We start from the raw sequence: 25,635 nt of genomic DNA, 5'->3' as shown, positions 1-25,635 counted from the left end.
TTTAGAGGAACTTTGGGCTTACCTGCTGGATATCACCATATCTAAACCACCTTGACCTGGTAGTTTGGGCCATATGTTGCATGAGATGTCGTTAAACAACACTCTATACCTCACAGAGTTAGTTATATATCATCATCATCAAGCGATGGACATTTTCTGCGGTATTTATCTTCCCATTCGATGGTAGAAGTTGATATTAAGTATTAATTGTACCTTCAAAAACAACTTATTTTTATTGTCTCATTTCTACAGCAGCTAAATGATACAAAACTGAGGTGTTTAATAGCTATAAATGGTGTATGAAATTTATCGTACAAAGCCATAAATAAAGATAGCGAAATAATATTTTCTCGACATACAGCAAAAATGATGCTTATTTACAAAATTTGTATTATTGATATTTCGTGTGTAGATTAGTTTCTCCGCTATCACTTAAACTATTGCTATAAAATGCACACAAAAGTACATTATCATAACTCGTTCTAAAATATTTTAGTATCATGTTTTGTTTGTTTGTTTTTGAATTTCTCGCAAAGGTACACGAGGGCTATCTGCGCTAGCCGTCCCTAATTTAGCAGTGTAAGACTGATATAATCTTTGAACCTTGAAAAAGACTTCAAATAGTGAAGGACATATATCACTTTTCATGGGCATAACTTAAAAAGGTGCGGGAGAAAAGTATTTAAAGAGTATACACAAGATGGTCATACAAAAATAACCAACCAATGAGGAATTAGATATAATAAAAGTTGGTGGTCGCATGGTACAAATCGTAAGAAAAAAATATATTGGAGAGATCTTTAACAACAAGAATTTAGTGTATGTATCAACAGGTCATGTTCTTCAAAGGATTTACTGGGTTTAAAGGTAAAAGGTTTTTGAAGGGTCCTGAAGATGTTGAAGAAAATGACTTGACAAAACTTGATTTAACAAAATTAACAGCATTTGCCTCTCAAATTGAAAGGAAAAAAAATGCATCAAACACACTGATGATGATTTATCAGGATGAAATGCTACCGGAAGAATTCTTTGTTTCATTCAAGAAGTAGGAGAAGATATATTTATAGATGAATTTAAAGGTGAATGGATTAAATACCCACCGTCATGTTAAGAAACTAGTCCTAGCATCTAGCTTCACAAAATGATAAGAAAGTAACAAACCAACTTTTAGTGATGTATTCGTTCCTGTTATTTTAAAATGAGTGCCCATAGATTCAAACTCTAGAACATGTGCGTTATCTCTCATGTTATCTATTCAAAAATATTAAAAGGTAAACGACAAAAGCATTTGGACAACTGCTTTGTTTGTTTATTTTTGAATATCGCGCAAAGCTACACGAGGGTTATCTGCGCTAGCCGTCCCTAATTTAGCAGTGTAAGACTAGAGAGAGAAGGCAGCTAGTCATCACCACCCAACGCCAAATCTTGGACTACTCTTTTACCAACGAATAGTGGTATTGACCGTCACATTATAATACCCCCACAGCTGAAAGGGCGAGCATGTTGGATGTGACGGGGATTCGAACCCTCAGATTGCGAGTCGAGCGCAATACCACCTGGCCATGCCAGGGCTTAGTATTATGATATATTTTTGTAATATATCGTTGTTCGTTCCATCACGGAAAGATAAGTTTGGCGGGAAAATAACTGTCATACAATATTTTGTTTTATCTTACAATCTAAGTTAAATAGTCAAACATCACCAAACAGTTTTCTTTTTCACTTGTTCTTAAATGTTATTTTTTACAGATTTTTGAATAGTAATGAATTTTATCTAACATCAGTCAACATATTTGTTAAACTTACGACAAGTGTAATATAATTATTTCTATTCCAGTAAGCCTAAAATATAGTATAACTTGTTTGTTGTCAATCGTTAAGGTACACAAAGTGCTTCCTGTGGTCTCCCTACCGCGGGTATCGAAATAGAATATTTAGTGCTATAAGCCCTCAGACTTACCATTGAGCAAACTGAGGGCCTGTATAATATTACACTGAGCAAACACGATTACCTTTCCAGACAAGATAATATCTACAACTATATCAGCGGGATACCTGGAGAACTACAAGAGGAAACAATATGAAAATGAGAGAAGTCTCAAAAAACGCACCCAACTGAAAAACATCAAATTTCAGGTCCCTGCTAGCATATACAGTTCTTCTCGTGACTTCGCTGAAGATGGCAGAAGACTTTAACGTTAGATATAATCTGTTTAGCAGTGAGTAGCTAGCAATGAAAATGATATAATAACTAATAACTAATTAGATTTATATGATTGTATAGGCTATCAACCATGACAAAGGTTGAAGTCCGGCCGCTACAACCTTACCGTAAGTACTTCATTATAACGATAACTTTATCAAATTTTATGGTTTATTCATCCCATAACTAATAACGTTTCGTGAAAACAAGTGGCAAGATGTTATAAATTAGGACGCAATGAAAAGCTTGCACCATAAAATTAGATACAAAATACCATAAATGTGCAAAGGGTTAAGTATTTTTTCTGAAGTGTTTGTCATTTTGGAGCGATATTATCATCAGCCAAACTGAAGTTTGTGGTTACGAAAGATAATGGTCATTAAGATGAAAATAAGCATTATTAACTACATCATAGAGAAGACAATAAACGTGAATTTCAAGTTGGCAGAAGTTAATAAGCTATTATACACATCTATACATAAACATCTGTTTTCGTAAGATGGGTAACTGAAGGCATTAAAATAACAGATATCGCTCACTATTACGCACCCGTAAAGTCACACAATTCATTTTCAGAGGAGTTTCGATCCTTTTGTTTACCGACAAATATAGATTATAAAGATTATGCGAAAAATCCGTCAAGATGCATGGTTGTCAGTTGGGTTAACTGTTTTTCAGAGAAGCCTGTTACAATGAAAATTGTGATGTCGAACACTTGTGCTTAACCTTGGCTATTAGAACAAGCATGGTGGAGGATGTAGTTTCAAGGTCAGTACTGAACCTAAATCATTGTTCATCTAAAGTGTGTTTAACTCATTGTATGTTTCATTGTATTCTGTATCGAAAACACAAGGCAGTTCAGGTTTCAACAGCATGTTTAAAATACGAGACTTTCAATATTTTCACTCTTTCTTTGTCGTACCTCCAATATTATCCTGTCAGTATTTCCATGTTTTATGGAATATTTACAGTACTAATCTGTTCATATTTTAACTGTTTCTATGGTGTGACAACAATAAAGTCTTCCAATATTTCCTAATTTCTATGTGATATTGGCACTATAAGCCTGCCAATATTTTACATATTCTATAGAATTCCGAATACAATCCTCACAATATTTTCATTGTTTCTATACAGTGTTTGAGATTCAGGCCTTTCAATATTTTCAATATTTCAGTATTTGGTTCTCAAACTGTTATTGGAGCAGTTTCTTTTTTCTGCATTGATAGCACAAGCTCAAGTGTGATTCAAACCTACGGCCTTAGTAACTTGGCTGATGGGAACCGATTAATTTCCGTTCAGAAACCTGAAAGTACGTTAAACAAAAAACGTAAACAAAATAAAAGAACAATGTTATTATAATATGTTTTTATGCTCGTGAATAGATACATAAAGTGGTTCTCCTTCTGTGCAGTATGAACACGAACACTTGTATACAACACGAAAAAAAAACGCTTTCAAAACGCACCTTATTCGAGCATATAGAGAGTAGTTCGTATTTTTCAACAGAAATATATATATATATATATATTCTTGTGTATGATAAATTCAAAACTTTGGTTTATTTGGAACAACTGACAACTCTACGATAGTGAGCAGAGTTGAAGAATCGTGAGAGTCTCATTGACTGCTAGTTCGATGTGTATTCTTCTTTTTTTTAATTTTGAACTTGCACGTTTCTTTTCACATAGTATAACTATAAGTACCCACAACATTCCCTTCAATACAGAGTAATATCAATAAATCTTGTAAACGCTTATAACTCATATTAGTTACCAACATTTGTGTTTCTGTATATAAAGTAACGAGTGTTTTCAGTGTTAGTGCACATGATAATCATCATTACATCTGCTGTAATGTGGAGACGACGTTTTATATGCTAATGAACGTCATCATCGAGATGTCTGTGATATTTGAAAGATGACGTTTCAAAACGATTGCGCAGGTGGATCAAACTCGTTATACATCTTAAAGTTAATACTTACCCTGCACGTGAAACACCCTTTTAACAAGATCAATATGGAAGTCACAGTCGTATATTATATCAAGTTATCTTCAGAAATTTCCCAAACAATACACATCTTTGCTGCTGCTTCTGACATTTAAGAGAAACGCTTATTATAATAATAAGTCAGCAGAGAACTTGTTCGTCTGTAGTCGAATAGGATGCTGTGATATAAATTTCTTCCTCCATATTTCTCTTTAAAACAGTCATTTATTTCGAAATGTTGCTAGAAGCTCTGGAATGTTCTGGATTGTGAACCTTAGCCTATTTTAGATTAGTATCTTTATTAATGGTACCAGAAGAAATGTCCAGCTTAATGAAATGTCTTACTTAGTCGTAGAATTGTCTTTCAAAATCAGAGCCTTCAAAATGTGAATGAAGACGTTGATCTGGATTAAGTAAAGTGTTATTCTGGAGTCCACTGCTGTCCCAGACGTTTAGTTGTGTGCGTGTTTTCTGTTCCATGGTGAACACTGAAGGCCCCTTTCTTGAAAGTTTTGTCTTCATATCATTTAACAATTTTCATGTATGATTACTTCTATTCGGAAAAGTTTTATAAAATCTTCCAACCATACATTTTATACGTGCGGTATTTCATTTTCATTTAACTGGAAGATCGCCGGGAACTAAATATATACTACATGTACTTCTGCAAGCTTCCCGAAAGTGTTCTGTTCCAAGAGTAAATAAAACTAAAATTAAGAGTAACAAATATTATGTCATGTTATGTTGTAACATGCAGAGTGCATAATTCTTCTCGTGATTTATGGCATGCGCACGTTTTACTGCGCATGCTAAAGTAGAAATTGCAACGTTAAGCGTCCATTATGTGACGTCATTTAATGTCTACTGACTGATTTACAGACAACACACTAGTGTATACTGGCGCGATTAGTTAAAACAGATGACATCTACAGGCGGTTTTTGGCCCCCTATCGGGGAGACTAGATACTAACATCACTTCTCGTATTTGCAGCAATACGCCCCGCATTAGCACATACGAATAATTGAAATAAAGTGTGACAATTGTTTGTAATTAAGCACAAAGCTACACAATGGGCTACCTGTGCTCTTCTCACCACAGGTATCAATACCGCTGTGGCACTGGTGGGAAAAGTGTGAAAAAAACAGATACTTCTAATAATAAAGCAGTATCAAGCCTAAGTAATGTTAGTTAGAGCATTGTTGAGGTTAATCTTTTGTTTCGTGCATAACGGATTCTAAGTCGACTAATTATAGAAGTCTCAAATATTCTGGCCATTTTTAACCGTCTTGATCTTGAAACAGCATATGTTAACTATACCGATAATGCATTGTTTATGTAAACAGTAAATTTCAATGACTTAAACCATAATTTCAATAGAATTTGAAAATATAAAAAAAATATTTTTTTTAAATAATAATGATTTAATAGAATTTACAAACCCAAAACTTTATACTATGCTACAAACTTGCTAGATGATGACAAACTTATTGTAGTGAATTTACTTACTGTATTTTTGACAGGGGACCGAGTAAGCTAGATTAAATATGTAAATCAACAACAACAACAACAACACACCGATTGTATAGTGTACAAAGCATTGAGTATTCTAGATGTTACAGTAATCTAATGTTCATTTATTATTGGCTTGTAATTCCTATTTCACACTGTACTTAAGCTTTTTAAAAGAACATCAAATATCTGTAAGAAAGCTAACTTCAAGGGATAATGATAACATAGTTTACATTAGAATTATGTGTGTGTTTTTTGTAGCTTATATTAACCACTACAGTGCTAAGTGATAGCCTGTTCCCTAGTAAACCTAAAATACTTTTCTGTAGTACTAAAGCCATTGCGAAAACTTCACACATTTTTTGGCTAATTTGGAAGAAGAAAAAAGAAAGATGAACGCTTTGGCTATTTAGCTAGTTCCCAGTTCTCTACTGTAGCAGCACTTTTAAATGATATTGTAATTTGGAAGAAGAAAAAAGAAAGATGAACGCTTTGGCTCTTTAGCTAGTTCCCAGTACTCTACTGTAGCAGCACTTTTAAATGATATTGGAAGTCCCACAAGCTGTGAAGTACTCGATAACTGCAATTAGGTACTCAAATAATAGATTGAATGCGGCAGCCATCTTGTTCACGGCCCATCCCTACATACTAAGCACAACAGTGCTTTGTGATAACATAATCAAGAAAAATCTCCGTCTGGAAATGAGGCCAACAGGGTATGTATTCACGAAAATAAGGCTTACAGACATATCTCATGTTCAACAATCGCATGCTCTAAGCAGCTGGAGAATGTAACGAATATTCCTACTGGTGGTTTGAATACTAATATTTCCAACATACGTTTGTTTTCTTTTTTTTTACTGCCCAAAGCATGACTATGGTGTTTTCGAACTGACTGCAGCTTTCAATATGTAAAATTGAAAGATAAATGCTCAGATAATTGCGTATTAAATCTCTCTCTTTTTACATCGGATTCATTGTTATTTCGAAAACTTTAGAAACCTTACACTTCGCGTTGATATACATTATTAAACCTTTCCTAGTTCCCCATGAAATGATTGTTTATTTTACTAAAATTTGCTAATTCTTCCTTATTTATTACAACAAATAACAAACTCTAAATTTACTAAACCTTTACTAAGTATTTTGTTTTCAATCGATCTTAAAAATGTTAATCATTTGTTTTAAAACTGATAAGCAAAGAAAAAGATTTATAACCTTCTATGAAAATGAAAATATCTACCAGACGTGAACTTCATCTATTGCATGTATCAAAAGTTTGTAGAGTAAACAATTGTTAATCGAAGAGCCATACGGAGTATTAATTTCTTTGTTTTAGCCTGCTATTGATATATTCAAATGTTAATGCTCAAATGGAAACGCCAGACATACTTGAAGGCATAGAGTCTAACTAAACATCACAGAGACAAATTAAACACCACAGAGACTAACTAAACGTTACAGAAACTACAGAAAATTACAGATATTTTCTAAACATCACAGAGACGAACTAAACATCACAGCGACTAACTAAGTATTACAGAGATTTATTAAACATCACAGAGTTTCACTAAATACCTCAAAGCCTAACTAAACATCATAAAGCCTAATTAAATATTACAGAGCTGAACTAAACATCACAGAGCCTACATTACGAAACTTAACTAAACGTCTGAAATATTCCAGAAACATTGTTTAAGGTTTTTGCAACCAGTTTCTTGTAACAGGAAAAATGTTGGCAATGTTTTGGTGTGTGCTACGATATCAAGTTGTAAGATGTTACATCAAATTACCATTAGCAAACTTCAGAAACAAGTTATCTTGTCTTTCCACCGTTATTTTTCTGTATGGAATATATAAATTTGATGTCTGAAGCTATTTTAGTTACAGCCAAAACAGCGTTATTGCGTTAAAGTAATTTTCAATATTCCAATTAATATATATATTATTTTTTGTTTTCTTTCTGCTAAGTAAATGGCTATTTTTATAATTCAAGACCGTAATTCTATTATGCTTAATCTAACAACTATATATATATATATCTCTTTTCTCGAGAAGCGCAAAAAAACCTAGTTTCGAACGGTCTAAGAAGAACAATCTGTTAGTTATTTAAACCCTATATCAGTAATGTAATACTGCTAAAACTGCGAAGCAATGGAACTTTATAGGCCTTAAAATATACCTTTTAGCCTAAAAAAATGCTCATAATAGACAGCTAAGGTACTTTTGTTTATAAGTTTAGCATTTGCAAGCAATAGTTATTTCAGTCTTATATGTAACTATTTCCATTAGACCTTATATTATTTTATATATATACAAATGCTTGCTGTTTTATTTTCTCAATTGATATTATTTTCGTGAAGATAATTTTGCATTGTTAACATAGGATACTTAAGTCTATCCTAAGTCATCTAAGATTGGTGGGCCTAGAGAAAAATGTTTGGAATTATGGCTGAAAATAGCGAGATAAACATACTGATGAGTCAATACATTCTGATAGCTAGTATTTGTGTGTGTTACTTTATGATCATTACTCAGAGTCAGTTTTTCATAAAGTAGTTTCATTAATACACAGTGGTATGTCTGCGGACTTACAACGATAGAATCCGGATTTCGATACCCGTGGTGGGCAGAGCACAGATAGCCCGTTGTGCAGCTTTGTGCTTAATCAAACAAAGAAACATTAAGTCATATGGTTACACAATCGGCTATCTGTGCTCTGCCCACCATGGGTATCGATACCCGGTTTCTGGTGTTATAAATCCGCAGACATGCTGCTGTGCCAGAGGGCAACAAAGAGTAATAACGACTTTTACACGCTGTAATATAAAATGTTATTTGTGTTTGTAATTTCATTCTGTTTACTTTCCTCAGACTAATCATTAGCAAGATGTGGTATACTTCCTTACAAACAACGGTAATTTTTATCGTAAAATGTTTAAATGTGAAAGAAGTCCATGACAACTTAAGTAAATAATGGAGAATGGAGAATATAAGCTACTAAATAGAGAAATCCTGGACTTTTTTTGTTCTTATCAGTAAAATTGCTTCCTCAGTGTTAGACAAAGGTGTGTTTTTCAGTAGTATTTTGTTTTGTTTGTTTGTTGTTCAGCACGATGGGCTATCTGTGGTTTGCCCAGCGCGGTATTTAAACCCGATTATTAGCGTTGTAAGCCATCCGACTTAACGCCGATCCACCGGAAAGTAGTAACATTTTAAAATTTCAACCGTAAATCTTTCTATAAATATATATACATATATATATAAGACTCTTAGCTCATTTAAACAATATAATTTCAGGATTTTCCAAATCTAGCTATGTTGTCAGAACTAGTTAATATTGTGACGAAGAAAACCAACAATATTGTGTTATCAGATTCAAGGTTCCGTGTATCCTCGTCGCCTTTCTGTTGCTATATCACAAGTTTTATTTCTTTTGCTTCCCCAAATAATGTACCTGTTTTCGAAGTACACTGTATCATCAACATTTCTGTATTACAACTTCAATAGTGCATGAAGCATTTTGGAGCATAAAATTCTATGATTATGTTTAAATATAAAAAATGCAGAAATCGTAATATCATTTCTTCAATTTTGAGAGGTTTAACAATAGACGAAAAAATAATATTTGCTTTTGAGACACAAGTCAAAATAATTTTGTAGTTAATTTATTGTTGCCTTTTAAAAATGTAACTATTCTAAAATTATTATACTTTACACAAGAGAAAATAATTTTGTAGTTAATTTATTGCTGCCTTTTAAAAATGTAACTATTCTAAAATTATTGTTATTCTTTACACAAGACAAAATAATTTTGTAGTTACTTTATAGCTGCCTTTTAAAAATGTGACTATTCTAAAATTATTATACTTTACACAAATAAAATTTTTTAATACTTTTGAAGATTGGAAACTTCTGTGGATTTCGTCTGTGTGAGGTCTTATTTAGAGAATATTTCTGTTTCACAATAGTTCAAGCCTTTCCAAATATTAAAGGTATAGTAAATGAGCCAAGTAGTCGAAAACTCTAGTAGTTTTCAGTCTTACACAGCTGTCTACTGGTAGGTCAGAGGTAAATCTACAGGCTGGCAACGCTAAAATCCGACGTTCGATTCCCCGCGGTGGATACAGCAGATAGCCAAATATGGCTTTGATCTAAAATAAACTTACAGAGCTTTCTCATGTGGAATTTCATGAGTTTAAAACAGCCGATTTTTCCACTACAGAAAAACAATTTTCTGGCAATACAACAAAATACAACTTAGAGTAACCACTATAAAAAACTAATTTAAAGATGTACTGATTTTATAAATTTTGCTTTTCATAGAAATTCAAGATTTTGTTTACCAACATATTGCGGTATGTAGGCATACCGTGTGTTTCCTGCCCACTTAGTTAATATTTTTTCAGAATGTATGTCCATATTGGGCATACAATCCGAATACAGAAAATCGATCAATGTAACCACTAAGCTACTCTCGCCCTAGTTACTCACAGAACTTGGTCATTCAACCATGATACCATATGCACTTTTTGCGGGAAAGATTGCTGTAACGTTGGATCTACTATATAACAATGAACAGTGATATCTTTTACTGGCAAGTCAGGTGATGCCTCAGTATACAATATCCCTAGGAGAGAGTAATCGTTCATCACATGGTATTGTTGTCATTAGAGTTTATTGCCATATTTTTTCAGTTTGTGATAGCTTTCACAACTTACAACAACTTAGCTTCACCAAAATGCCTTTCTTAAATACATAATATGATCACGTCTTTCTACAGTAAAGGTTCCACACTTTACAGTTATTTTGTTTTGGACTGTTTTTGATGGTATATGGAAATTAAAATTACTTCATGGCATCAATCTTATGTCCAATCTCTTTCTTTGCATTACACTCAGTCGATGTCTGCGAAAGTCAGATTTTTTGCTCCGCAATACAGTGTATAACAAGCCTCCAATTACTCTATGGTTTTTACCCATTCATTCGACGAGAAATCAGTGAATCTGAGAACACCACAAGAGGCATATATAAAAATCGTTTGTACACGTTGAGTAGTTGAAAATGTTTAAGAAATATTTAAAACAAGATCTGCAATAATAGATGAGAATACAGTCACAAGAGAAGAATTACCCCACATCTCTAGAATACTCTGATTTTCGTAGTTGTTTATACCACACCTGTGCTTCATACAATTACATAAAACTTGTCGTAAAAGATGACTATAAACGCACAACTTGATTTAGACTTGATTTTCTTGATAAAATAAAAGATTTTGAGAACAAATAGAAAGTAGAAAGAAATGCGAATGGCGTTACATTGAATGGCAGTTTCTACAGTAACAGTGAAAGCTACTTATAAAACTATGTTTCTGGCTTTTGTACTGAGCTTGCAAAACTTTAAAATTTAAAAGTGTGATGAAACGTTTTAGCCTACAGATGGTTTCTCTCACAATCCTTAGAGAACCAAGTGTGGGCTAGTGGTTAATGTGTCGGATCTGATATTCCGTGTAAAAATTGCGCTCCAAACTTTGTTTCCATAAGTGCATTATACGTGTGACAGTTAACTCTTACTATTCAGTCTGGTAAGTGAAGCCCGGGAATTTGTATGTTGACTAGCAGCTTTCTCACTAGTCTATATCTTTAAAATTAAGGAGGGCCAGTGAAGAGGGTCTTATGTAGCTTTTCGTGAATTCTAACATATCAAGCAAAAGGTCACCTTAACCAGTCAGTTACCGACTGAAAGCAATTTTGTTTTTAAGTTATACTATGTATAATATTATAGATAGTCTTTTGGCTGCTGTAAGATCCAAACTAGGTTACGGTTACGAGCTACTGTACAAAACCAAAAAAGTCCTTCACACTGACCTGTGTCAGACTAAAGATATATTTGAAATGTTGTTTACTCCTCAAGTCAGAAATCTTTAAGGGGTTTGCCTGAGGATTGTGAAAGACAATTGTTTTCCAACTTTCTTCAACATAAAATATAGTTTATCCTCTTTCAGTTTTAGTTGGTCTTTTATATACCAGGCAACTGATTTTATTTATATTGTTTGCTAATTTCTAATAAAGTTATGTTTTAAAAAATGACCATTATATAAAAGTTAGTGATTTTGCAAGTTCAATTTGCACTAATAGCCCAAAAATGGAAAACAATGCAAAGCAAACAACTGCAAGGGTATGAAAAGTGAGAGTGTACAATAATATATAAATAAAAATGTTTTAGACATGTTTGTCTGTGTGTTATTGGGCTATACGAGTTTCTTCACTTCACCTATCCAGTGTGTAGGTTTTTCTCGTAGTGACTACAAAGCACATTCACACCAACAATATGTTTGATACTTTTCACTATGATATAGGTCCAGTTTATCTCTCTTTGGTTAACTTGTGTTCAGGTTTACATATGAGGAGTGGAATTATCCGAAACTAGTATAACCCAATAACACACGTTGGGCAAAGGGTAGATTGTACTGGACCTCTCTTGAACTTCGAGATTAAACAATTTTCGGAATACTAAGTTTATTTATGATTCTATTATCAGTTGGGTTCTAAAGTAACTGAACTCGCCTTTGTGGACTTTTAACAAGAAAAGAGAATTATTTAGAGTTTTAGATACAAGTGTGATATTCTATAGTGTAAAGAATTTTTATACATATGTTTAACTTGTTTTGAATATATATTTTTAAAACAAGTGGATTATGTGCTGTCCGCTTATTGTTTGGATTTATCGCCAACAAGTCACAGACACCTACCGTAAAAGAATTCTAACCCATATTCAAAACCTGACAATTATTAATACATTATTTCATTTCATCTTTTACAAATGTAAAAAGGCCAATATATTTTATGACTTATACCAGAATCAGTAAATAATTAGCATTGTGTAATTCTCTGTGAATTCATGCTATGCAGTGAGCAGTATAGGAATCTCATCTGAATTATTGATTCGTTCAAAAGATGAAAAATCTTTCGTCTTCAGATTATATTTTTTTGCTATCGATTTGAGTCAGTTTTTACTGCTTTCAGCTTTGATAAGTTATATTTCTTCAAAAGTACCACATTCTCTGTGATCATACTAAACCAGTAAGAATAATGTATGTATATGTTTGTTTTGCATGTGTTTAAGACAACCATTAATTTAATTATTAATGAAACATGTCAGTTCAAGTGGTAATTAATTCTGACATACAGCCAGATTACATAACGTTTCACTGAAAGAAAAAGCCGGATTTGTTGAAATATTTATGTCAAAATTAAAATACGTAGGTGATTTATACAAATATTATTTTCCACAAAAAAGTTATAGAATAGATCAGACATAGACTTTAACAATGTGGTGTCTCAAAAATTGTTCTAATATAATGCACCTTAACCTCAGTGTTCAGAACTCGGTGATCTTGTTTAAATAAAATTTATTTTGTCATGTTGCCTGTTATTATAAACACACATTAATTTTGTTTACATTCATAATGCAGAGACTTTAACAAAGATTATTTGCCTTTTTCTATGAACTAAAGCCACAGTATGCCACTCCTCTATTGGTTAGATATGTATTATATCCAGTAGAACAATTTCTATAACTAGCTACTAAAATAAGTGAAGGGAGTGACTGTATTAACTGTCAATGACAATTATATTCAAAAGAAAAACTATTTTCATGGTGGGTAAACATGTACAGGTAAATAGTTGCTTTGATGTAACATTTGGTATAGCTAAGTGTAATCAGAGAAGCTTAAGTAATAAAAGTGTAAGTACAATCTGCATTTTCATTCCTCTGGCTCAATATTAAGTTTAAATAAGATCACAAAGTCTTTGTTCATTTTCATATTTAATGCTCACTTAAAGAACTTTAATGATAATAAATTTCACTAAGAAAACATTCATGAATCTGTTTGGATGTTAAATTCAGTTATATCACTGTTTTAGAATTTATATACAATGTATAATAAGATCGAATTGTTTTAATTAAACAATAGAAACAATAAGGGCTAAACGTGTTTTTTAATTTCCTTAGATTTACATTTCATTGTGCAATGTGAGTAAAACTATGACGCTTTAAATGCTCTATGATAATTGATATAAGTGGTAAATGTTGAGCTACCACGAAAAACTCATGATTTACCAAATCTCTCTACATGAGTTGTTTTTTCATCTGTTATAAATAAAAACAACATACAATATAGGAATATAATGGAAGTTATCTTACACTTCCGTTTCAATACTAATAAACAATTAAATATATTTACACGAATAAATGCTATTGCAGAATTGATTTTTAATATCTGAAGAAAAACACCTTAGGCCGGCATTGTTAGGTGGTTATGGTGCTTCACTCGCAATCTGAGGGTCGCGAGTTCGAATCCTCGTCCCACCAAACATGCTCGCCCTTTCAGCCGTGGGGGCGTTATAATGTGACGGTCAATCCCACTACTCGCTGGTAAAAGAGTATCCCAAGTGTTGGCGATGGGTGGTGATGACTAGCTGCCATCCCTCTTGTCTTTCAATGCTAAGTTAGGGACGGCTAGCGTAGATAGCCCTCGTGTAGCTTTGCACGAAATTCAAAACGACCCAAACAAAAACACCTTAATAAACCCAAAGAAAAAAAACAAACATTTGTTCCAAAAGTCTGTAGCTTTATTTTATTTACATATAGGTTACATTTTCCAACTATTGGTTCTGAATGTTAATATTGTTAATGACATAGTTTAATTCATAAAACTGGATTACATTATTGTTAGATTGTAATTATTCACCAACATGTTTCATTTCATTTCTTCAATAAACTTGGAAATAAAAACAATCTCCGTCATATTTGGTTTATTCTGCTAAATATTGTAACGATTGGTGTATGTATGTGGTTGAAAATGTTTTAGGTACACCTTTTGTTTTCAATTTTCGAATAAGTTTCACAATAACCTAACATGTGTAAATACTGATCCAAAATGTCTGTTTATTTGTTTGTTACCGCAGTCTCACAAAATCTGTCTGAGCCGTGTCCGCCGCAGGAATCCAATTTTGTATTCTAGCGTTATAAGCCTCAAGATTACTGCTGAGATGCTTGGAGACGATTAAGAAAAGACTGTTTCTTAGAAAAACTTTAAATGTATTAAAAGTAAATCACATGTGTAAGTGGAAATGGCAGAAAGCATAATGGCTAAATAAGCCATCAGAAAGTTGAGATGTATAGGTACCCCTACACAAAAGAATAACATATTAAGAACGGCAAAATATGAATGTAAATTAATATGATTAAGGTAACTGTAGTGCATCCTATTCATATATACTACACTTATGATTCAGCTATCTTAAACTTAATAAACTTTTTGTAAACTTAATAAACGATGCTTAGCTTATGATCAAATGTGATTTCAACAAGTAAATGTTCAAACAATATACAGGCAATTTTAAATTTAAGCACCTTGGATGGCCATAGGTGTATAAACTAATAAAACTCATTAAATTTACATATATAAGCTATTAATCTTGTTTTACTACATTCTTGATCATGAAGTAGACAGAACACGAAAAACAATTGTTATTATATTAATCTTTGAAGGTTTGTATGTTTTGTTGTTAATCGCAAAGCTATACAATGGACTATCTGTGCTGTGTCCACCATAGGTATCGAAACCCGGTTTTAGCATTATCCTTCAAAGATACAGTAAAGCTAAATAAAAAGGGTGCATTTTTATGCTAAATGTGTTACAAACATGTCTGAAAGGATAATAACTTCAGATTTGCTTAGATCCTAATGAAAATAATAATTGTGTGAAAATGAAGCATTTTCAATCTGAAATAGAATTTTGTTACCAGCCTAATTTGTTTAATTTAACTTGATTTTATTTCTTGACTGAAAATCAAAATTACTGGATTACTTATATTAACTTCCGATCAGAGCAAGCAACCTACCTAGAGCAAAACCAAAATCAGCTTGGTAACAAGTACACCTAATTAATATACTTTTTTAAAGTTCTAACCTATAACGATCACATGGCATTGTTCTATCAGTTGGCTACACCCTATTTTAATTATATCTTTGGTAAACTTTTGTCTTGAAACCTTTAGATCTTTTAAATGTATTTCTTTAAATTTAGGTTTCTTTCTATAGTTGTTAATTTCAAATATAACAGCTTTGGAGTTGATAACATTCACTTTTAACACAATTTCCATTATATAGAGCATTCAAAAGTTGTTTATTGTGAAACTGTATTGTCTCGACTATTGGAAGTATATAGTTCGAGATTAATACGTATATATCTGTTCAATTATGGTTTAAAATTTGAAAATTTATTTCTTCTTTTTCTATATCTCAAGCGTAAGTTTCCATTTGTGTTTACTTTAACGCCCCTGTTCTATTTTAATTAATATAATTCAAAATTATTCTTACAACAATTCGTTAGATTTTACCTTGGAAACAAATGCCTTGTAATTTTTGCACGATCATACCTCTCATCACTGACGGCGTGTCACTTTGGAAGAGAATAGTTTTCAAAATTCCAGTGATGCCGTATCTTTGAAAACTTTTAGCTCCAATGAACATTCCAAAGCCCCAACAAGGATTTCCCTCTATTCTTTACATTCAAAACTCAATTAATTTCGCGTAACTTAAAAAGTAGAACAGCGGTTCTCACGACTCATGAATTCATATAACCACCACGTAATGGAGATTGGAACGCTGAAGCAAAATTAATAAATAGCTTTAAGTTAATCGTTTAACATCATACAATTATATTAATTCACTTAGGTTACAAAAAAATAAGATACAAATCAAAATCATTACTGCAAAAGTAGACAGATACCACACAACTAACTACTCAAGACACGTTAGGAACATTGAATTAGTATCCAAAACAAGTCGGTGGGATAATGTTTTATAACCTAATCGTCTAAAACGCGATCTACTTTTTAGCACCATCTTAAGTCATGGAATACGACGATGGCGTTGTAACAAAGTATATGTAATGACTGCATGTCATACTGATAATTATGTATATGTCTTAAGAACAATTCGCATATATATACATATATATATGTCATGCAGTGCTAATATTTCGAATGTTGACAAGGTGTAATTATGTATATAGGAAAAGTGTCAGTAACTGTCTAGTAAGTGTTAATATGTATCTGGTAAATTTTAGTATATTAACGACAAGCATTGATAACTATAGTAATGTACGTGATTATTCTTTCACAACTGTCTAATAATTTACCTTCTTTTAATATATCGTATGAGAAACTATACTAACCTCATTACAAACTTATTAAAAAACTTGAGTTCTGGCTTTTTAGATCTAGTGAAGTTATTAATTTGTTATGTATATCTCTTCGGAACAGTTCTAACTATCCATAGGTTCTCTTGCTAAGAAGTGTTCGTAATTAGCGTATGTATTTTCTTGAATAAAACAACACGTGATCTTATTCATTATGATAACTATAATATACTATGCATTAGGCTCATTTAAAAGTATTGGACATTGTTTGCATAATCAACATCGCAGTCTTGTGGTATTTAGAAACCAGTAAGAAACTGTGAGCAGGCAGACTTTCCCCAGTACTTTTTCTTTTTCAGAGTTTGGGTTATTTGTAACTATAACCAGTTACACACAACAGGCTCGGCATGGCCAGGTGGTTAGGGCGCTCGACTCGCAATCTGAGGGCCGCGGGATCGAATCCCCGTCACACCAAACATGCTCGCCCTTTCAGCCGTGAGGGCGTTATAAGGTGACAGTCAATCCCACTATTCGTTGGTAAAAGAGTATCCCAAGAGTTGGCGGTGGGTGGTGATGACTAGCTGCCTTCCCTCTAGTCTTAAACTGCAAAATTAGGGACGGCTAGCGCAGATAGCCCTCGTGTAGCTTTGCGCGAAATTGTGAAACAAACAAACATACACACACAACTGAAAGATGCTATGAATTAAGTTACTGACGTTTTAAACTTCTGGCTAATAAACAAATCGTCGAAAACCAGTGGTTGGTTGGAGTTTTGTGGCGCAAAACAGCAGGGCTATCTGCGTCAAACAACCGGTATAAAAAGAAAAACATAAAGTAAAAATTTATAAAAAAGGTAAAAAGAAACAACTTAAAACGTAAAAAAAATTTTAAAAATCAGATAAAATAGAATAAAAAAGGCCAATGGCCCGTAAAAAGTTAAAAACACATCGCCAATGACACCGTCCAACGTCAGGGGTAAACCCATAGAAAGTACATGATACCGCCGTTCACAGTCGCAACGACAGCACGATAGTAAAACGTGGGCTATTATAAATTGAGTGTCACAACATCCACACATTGGTGGATCAGTCCCAGATAAAAGAAAGCGATGAGTTAAAAAACTGTGACCTAGCCAAGACAACTTCCTCCTTCCGATCCTTATGAAGACAAGACAGCCAAAGAGCAACAGAAGGTTTAATCTGGAAAAGCCTGTTATGATGTTGCTCACTCCAAATCGACTGCCAGTTGGTGCGAAGCCGGGGCCTTGAACACAGGACTGTAGTCCAAATATGGTAGAGGCATGGCTGTGATTGCACTAGAGCAGACTTACCTGGGGTGTCAGCAAGCTCGTTCCGTGAATACCGATATGGCCAGGTATCCAGAAAAACTGGTTAGAAATTGAAGATAGAGAAAAATGGGATAGTAGTTTTTGAACCAGAGGGAATAGTGTCCATTAAAGTATTCCAAGATGAAAAAGGGAGATGGCAACTGTTCCTCGAGAGCACCAAGGCCTAATTAATTGAAAGTCTCTCCATAAGACAGGTAAAGACAACAAACAGTGATAGTACAACCCATGGAGATATGGATGGCTACAGTGGCACAGACAAGGTGGATACGTGCTGGTCAACCAGCAGTGCTATACCTATACAGACTCAACCATCACCCACTCTATCACTCTGGTATAAAGAAAACCACCAAAAGGTGATAATATCAGTAGATCTCAGGAATGTTTCCTTTTAAGGAGAGACACATGGGATGACAGGAACTGATCAATGCCTTAATATCATCCAAATTAGAATGGAAACCTCGACAGTTCCACTATATCAAAGTGGCCATTTTTATTTAGATGGAGGTGAACTGGGCAGAGAACCCTTTTGCTTGCGGCCATGATGTTTTTTTTTTTACCAGAAAGAAGTCTATTGGCTTCCTGATTCGACTGGGCAGGTCTCTGTCAGTAGAAGGAGTTTCCAATGACTGAGGGCGCGAACGAATAATAGTTCTGCATCTAGGAGCCGAAGGAGATGGATCCGAGCAGTCACTGGAAGCAATGGTGGGGACAAAGACAGGAGTAGACGTAGACTTGTCAACCCTATCATCCACAGAGGGCAAAAATCTCTTAACATGATGAAAGAAGGACTCTGTTGGAGGCATGGAAAGATCTCTCTGCACTCTCACTGTTGCAGTGGAACGTAGTGCAGCAGAATATGTCTGAGATGGAGTAAGGGACAATAACTTCCATGCCTCTGGATAAGAAATGTTATTGTCAGAACGTAAACGTTGTACCTCTTTTTCCTTCACCCATTTAGGGCAAGATTGATAGTGAGAATCGTGGGAACCACCACAATAGATACAGAAGATCCAGTTGACACTCATGGGTGTCATGTGCTTTGGCACCACAATGAAAACTCGTCAAAGAACCACAAGATGCTTTTGAATGTTCGAACCGCTAACACTAGAAACATCTGAGAGGGTTAGGAATATATGGCCATACTTTACAGTTAAGATAACTTGCCTTGACAAAGGCAGGTAGATGTTGTGATGCAAACATCAAAATTAAAACATTCGTAGGCTGTAGTATTCCATCTTTTTGAGTGTAGATGTGTCACACAGTTGAAACCTATTGGCTTGAGAAACCAGCGAGAATCTGCGACTCGAGAATAGTTTTTAAATCCCTCTCTACTATAACTCCTTGTGAGGAATTCAAAGTAGAACTTTGACCTCAGTAGGAGCACCCTATAGTGTGACGTAGATGTTTCAACCAAAATGACCCAGAACATAACTTCTTGACGGACTTTGGAGAGCCAGCAAGCCCTCTAATCTCTTCTGGATGAAAAAGGGAGACATTTACCTTAATGATTTCACAGCCAAAGAATGTAAAATTAGAAAACGAGGTACAGGAACAATCTTGGGTGGTAACAGTGGAGCAGAGTCCTCCATTCATGGTCGCTTACCTATTAACTGTTGTTTTACGATTTTTTGTGTAGTTGGGGGATCCATAAGAAAAGGAAAAAGATTCAGTGCCCACTGACCGAATCCACCATGGAGTCCTACGAGGGAGCGCACTACAATGCCAAAAAGGGGCATTGTAGCAACACTAGGGCTTTGTGAGCACTATACCCAAACACGATGTCCACAACACCCGTTGAGAAAACCCAACATTGGTATTTAGTTGTCCATAGCCCAATAGGACCAGCCGATTGACCCTGGGAGAGCCACCCCAAGGCTACCCGTCTACAGGCATTCAAGGCCAAAGTGATGTGTTAAAGTGCCACTGTCACACCCCTACCACCAGAATCCTCTCCTCCCCTTTACGGGTCCCACGCACGTCAAACATGTAGGTGAATGTTCAGATCCCAGAGGAGGTAAACTGAAAATATAAAACCTACCCTGAGAGGTCCGCCCACTACCTACAGGAATCTACCTCGAGGGGTATAAAAGTAGGACCGGGTGCGGCCTGGTGGTTGGTATGCAGAGCTGCAGTGGAAGAATCCAAGGTTTGAGACATATTTCCGCTTAAAATTATCTTCACTTTCAACTATATGTACATTGTAAAAGTGACAGTCAATTCCTTTGCGCGATTGACCGTTGATGATGTTAGCTGGTTTACCTTCCTCTGATATATATTTCGAAACTAGGTCGGATATACTTGAAACCTGGAAGGTCCTTGATGGTTATTATTTAAATTTATTGATGATTTGGAGTCCAGAAGTGGCAATAAACCAGGTTCCATTACCTGCAAGATGTATAGGTACTGCAAAAATTTGAAAATAAACGTTGAACAGTTAGTAGAATCACCATTTCAATTACATTCTTTAAAACATTAAACAAATTGTGTCATTCTGAGATAATTTGAACACATCAAAACCTAAGAAACTGTTTTTTTGTAATAAAGAAAAAAGTAGAAATTAAATCATTTCTTTAGGAGTCTTGGCCAGAATTAATGCTTCATCTCTGACTTTCAAGCCACTTACGTTACATAACATAATCCTGATTATGCGCAACAACTACATTGGTTCGTCAAAAACAAAGAAAATATCTTTAAATTGTCAAGACTGGAAGCCAAAGAGGAGCCATTCTGAACATGTTAATGATGAACGTTTTAGAGAAGCTAGTATTGGAAAGATGAAAAACAAAAACCGACAGTGATTTAGGTTAAGAAAGTAGTTTATTTTGATAAACCGGGTAGAAATTCTATATTAAGAAAACATAGCTTTATTGACCCATAGGTGTATGAAATATTATTGAATTCTAAGAACAAACCTCCCAATTAACAATTCATAACAGACCAATAACTCTTATTGCTCATTACTCAGAGATTGACAATTATTTCATTTGTACAAAACAACAACAACAACAAAAAAAAACACTATTTTATGAATGGCTGCTAACAGGATGTAAAAATCAAAGGCAAAGATGGGGCTAATGGCGTTGATTTTTTTCACTGTGACTAATTTATCTTAGCTGTATTTTGAATAGAACAGCACATCACTGTAGTTACTGAGTAATTAATATTTTACGTGATTTTATTAACAACATAAGCCTCAGATGGTTCAGTGGTAAGTCTGAGGGTTTAAAACTCTAACGCTCCGATTTCAATACCCGCGAATAGTCCACAGAAAAATTAATTTTTGCGATAAATTTCAATTAAGTGAGATCAACAGAAACAGAATGAAAAATGTTTATATTTTTTTAGAGGGGAAGCTGTTGAATAAAAAAAATAAATAAAAAGTGTTGTTATTAAAAGTTATTTTATTATGTTTGACCAATTTAATTATAATTGTCAAGATTCTGTTTGAATACTGTTACAAACATAGTCCAAGGAATGTGCGCACGCCTGCGTCCTCATGCTCGATTCAACTCGTACTTAAAACATCTCTCGTCTATGTTTCACAGAGACTAAGCCAGACATACCCTTTCGAGGAGAACTCGGCAATGAGAAGCAACGAAAGTTGATAAAAAGTAATCATTTCCTCGTCTCTTCTATTCTTCTATTTGAACGAAACTTCATTTATGGACGATATTTCTAGTCATATGAATGAGTCTGTGATTACAAATGACAAGAGACAAAAAGTGGACTCGAAAAGAATGTAAACAGTAAGAATTAGTCTACATATTGTTTCGAAAACCTACGTGGAAAATCTTTCTACTCAGTAGTTCGTCTTTATCAGGTGGTGAGTGTTAATTAATTTTCTGAAATATTTGCAAAATTAAACACTTTTTTAATGTGATTTATAAACGTAAAATATTATTATATTTACCGGTAATTCTTTAAACAATTTAGTAGAAAGTAAATAAGAAACACATATATTTACAGAGGTTGAGTACGTTTTGTTCAAATGATTTTGGAGCCTCATCATGTTGGCCATATCGCCATGTCCCCAGTCGTCCTGTCATGTTCTATACGACGGCCGTACGTCTGGACAATAGTCCTGCAGCTTAGTTTACATTGTAAAAGTCTTCGTCGTAAGGCTGTCATGTTAAAAGCACATCACTATTTCCTGCTGCTTTCAGTAATACACCTAGTGTACCAGGACGACGGCTTCCTAACGTCCATTTTAATAGTTCTATATCACAGGAATCTATAGGCGCTGCATCTGGCGACTTAATCGCCATGTTCATGTAGGGAATAGCATAAATATCTATTTGATTCTCCAGCTGCTTGAGGTATGTGACGATTGATATGTTGTGGAAGCAACGTATGGGTGTACACGTGACTTGTTCCGCTGTTCCAGACGGAGATTCATTTTATTTTGTTGCATACTGTTGCCAGGAGCTCGTGGACAGCTTTTAACACTAACCTTTATGTTCGTGGATCCTTGCCTGTTACAAGATGCCACACTTTGCTTACCACAGCTGATGTGTGACTTGCTGCAGGTCTCTTTCTGAATGAGTCTGGGGGCCTAAGTTGATCAATGTTTCTTTTTTCCAAATCTTTAAATACAAGGGATATTCCCATATTGAAAATCCTAAATCCCCGACTTGAAGACATCTTTATGGCTTTTGGCTTGAAAAGCGCTGTTACTTGCCCTTTCCAAAAGTGATCAGTTTTCGTTGTGTCACATTACCCCTACATAACACCAAGCAATGTCGAAATGTAGTTCTGGTACATTCCATTCCACCGTGAATTCATATCGGCTTGGATGTTACGTGACTTGCTGATTTACCTATTCATTTTCATTTTAATGTAACGTACTCAAATTTGTCTTTACCACGATTCTCCACAGTTTTCTAAATCAACACAAAACATATTACGTCCTCTTAACATGATGAAACGTTGTGCACCATAGACTTCCGCATTTTCACTGATTATAAAAAATAAGTAGTTTTATTATAATTCACACATATTTTGAAATAACAAACATTCATCTATAGGCTTAATTCAATTTTTATCACACGAGTAAAGAAGTAACATGTAAAAACATGTCTAATTAATACCATTTAAAAACTGTAACTATTTTGTATGTCACCGTGAGAACGAGGTCGTTCGATTAACGCTAAAGCGTAACATGCCAATTTGGCTACAACATACAGTTCTTTTACAAGAGCCCTCCAGTGGCACAGCGACATGTCTGCGGACTTACAACGCTAGAAACCTGGTTTCGATACCCGTGGTGGGCAGAGCACAGATAGCCCACTGTGTAGCTTTATGCATAATTACAAACAACAACAACAACTTTTATAAGACGTCAACTGCAATAACTAAAGTCTATGCTGGCGTATGTTGATTCTTTTTGTTTTAATAGCGGTGTAAATAACATTAAAATTGATAATATTTTTTCACGTCATTCCTTAAGAGCTTAATATAAATTTCTAATGCAAAGAGTGAATAGAAAACATCTAATTTCTATTTTTTAGTTGTGTGTGTCACCAAAGCCTTATGCTCAATATCAGAATTCATGAGGCCGGCTTGGTTCCAATGTTCAAAGTACAAGATGATATAATCCTCCAATTACTTCATTTTATTTACAGGGGCATAGCTAGGCGTAAATTTGAATAGACTTTCTGTCCATTCCTGCTGGTGTGAATCCTGGCGTATCCCCCTGCGAAGGTTTTCAACTATAAACCTGAAATAACACATTCTGGTGACCTTTTTTGTGCATATAATCTATAAAAAATAACCACCAATACGACCTAAAGAAGTTGTAAAAATTTAAGATTTTGATCACTGGTTTCTTTTCTTCTAAATTTCATTAGGAGAAAACAATCAGGTTAATGTTTTAAATTAAACAAAATTCACATCTTGAATTTTCAATGTTACACGGGGGTTACGTGCTTATGCCTAGCCACGCCACTGACTTACAATGTAGTTAAGATTATAGCGAGAAAGAGATTAATTTTCTTTAAATTCCAACTAACACACTTCTGACCCAAAACAAACACCTCTATTTATTTTTATTGTATTAAAGGAAATATTTTCGCCGATTCACCATACACGCTAAGGCATTGGCTGTCACTTTTTATAATGCACCCACAGCTTAAAGTGTGTATAAAATTTTGTGGTGTCGCACGGATTCAAATTCTTCTTGTTATTTCCGAAATATAGAGCTTTACAAAGTTCCAACTACGTCCATTTATGTTGAATGTTAGTGAATGGTAACGGTGCAATGCATTCTAAAAAAATATCACAACACTTTACTTGTGACGAAGCAGATGAAATATCGTTGTTATGAATAATATTTGAGAAAATTATTATAGGCATGAAGTTTTAGAATCAATAAGTATTGTTTGTTTGTTTGTAATTAAGTACAAAGTTTCACAATGGACTATCTGTACTCTGCCCGCCACTGGTTTTGAACCCTTTCTATACTTGTTTCTAGCCTTGTAAGTCTGCAGACTCATTGCTGTGTCACTTGGGGGCAGAATCAATAAGGAAACCTGCTTGAAACAAATAAATATATTTGATTATTTCTGAACCAAAAATGCGGCTTTTCTAGTTTATATGCTAGTGACTGCTAACACTAGAGTGTATTCTAAACATCACATCGTCTTAACTGTGGCCAAACAGATGAAATATTGTTATGATGTATTTCCAAAATTTGTACATACATGACGTTTAAAAACCAATAAGTAAACCTGCTTAAAAGGTGTAGTTACATTATAATATTTCAGTTTCAATAATCTAAAAGCCTGCTGTTTCAAGTGATTCTCTTTATATTCATGCACACAGGTTTCTTTTAGGATTTGTTAAACAAACAGAGCAAAATCTTACAAATTTATATAAATTTCTGTAGTGTTTAAACTTAAACTTTGGTGTCAAATTATGCTATTTTACCCAAACACTAAAGTAGTTTCATATGATCAAAGATTTAATGATGTTTATTTTTTTAAACATCGTATCACTAGCGTTCAGATATTACATTTATCCACTTAATGCTTATTTGTTATCCATAACCATAAACCATAGCTAAAATCTCAATGAAAGAACATTCCTTAAAACCAATAAGGCTTTTTAAATAACATGTAAGGTAATTTTCACACACTTCACTTATTATATTACAAACGCTTTTACGAATGCACAGTTTTTCTCAAAATATACTTTACGTACAAAAGTATTTTATCGATTATAGCGTTCCAATAAAACCCTTGAAATAAAATTTTTATCAAAGCATTCATTTGCAAACGCTTTCTTCTTATTATAAATCATAAGTATTCATAAAGCAAATGTTAAGGAACAATCATGAGGAATATTATATATATATATATATATATATATATTAGAAGTT

Source organism: Limulus polyphemus, unplaced genomic scaffold (assembly GCF_000517525.1).
Source record: "Limulus polyphemus unplaced genomic scaffold, Limulus_polyphemus-2.1.2 Scaffold37, whole genome shotgun sequence".
Classification (NCBI taxonomy): Eukaryota; Metazoa; Arthropoda; class Merostomata; order Xiphosura; family Limulidae; genus Limulus; species Limulus polyphemus.
The sequence above is the reverse complement of the archived record's forward strand: the minus strand, read 5'-3'. Positions refer to the sequence as shown.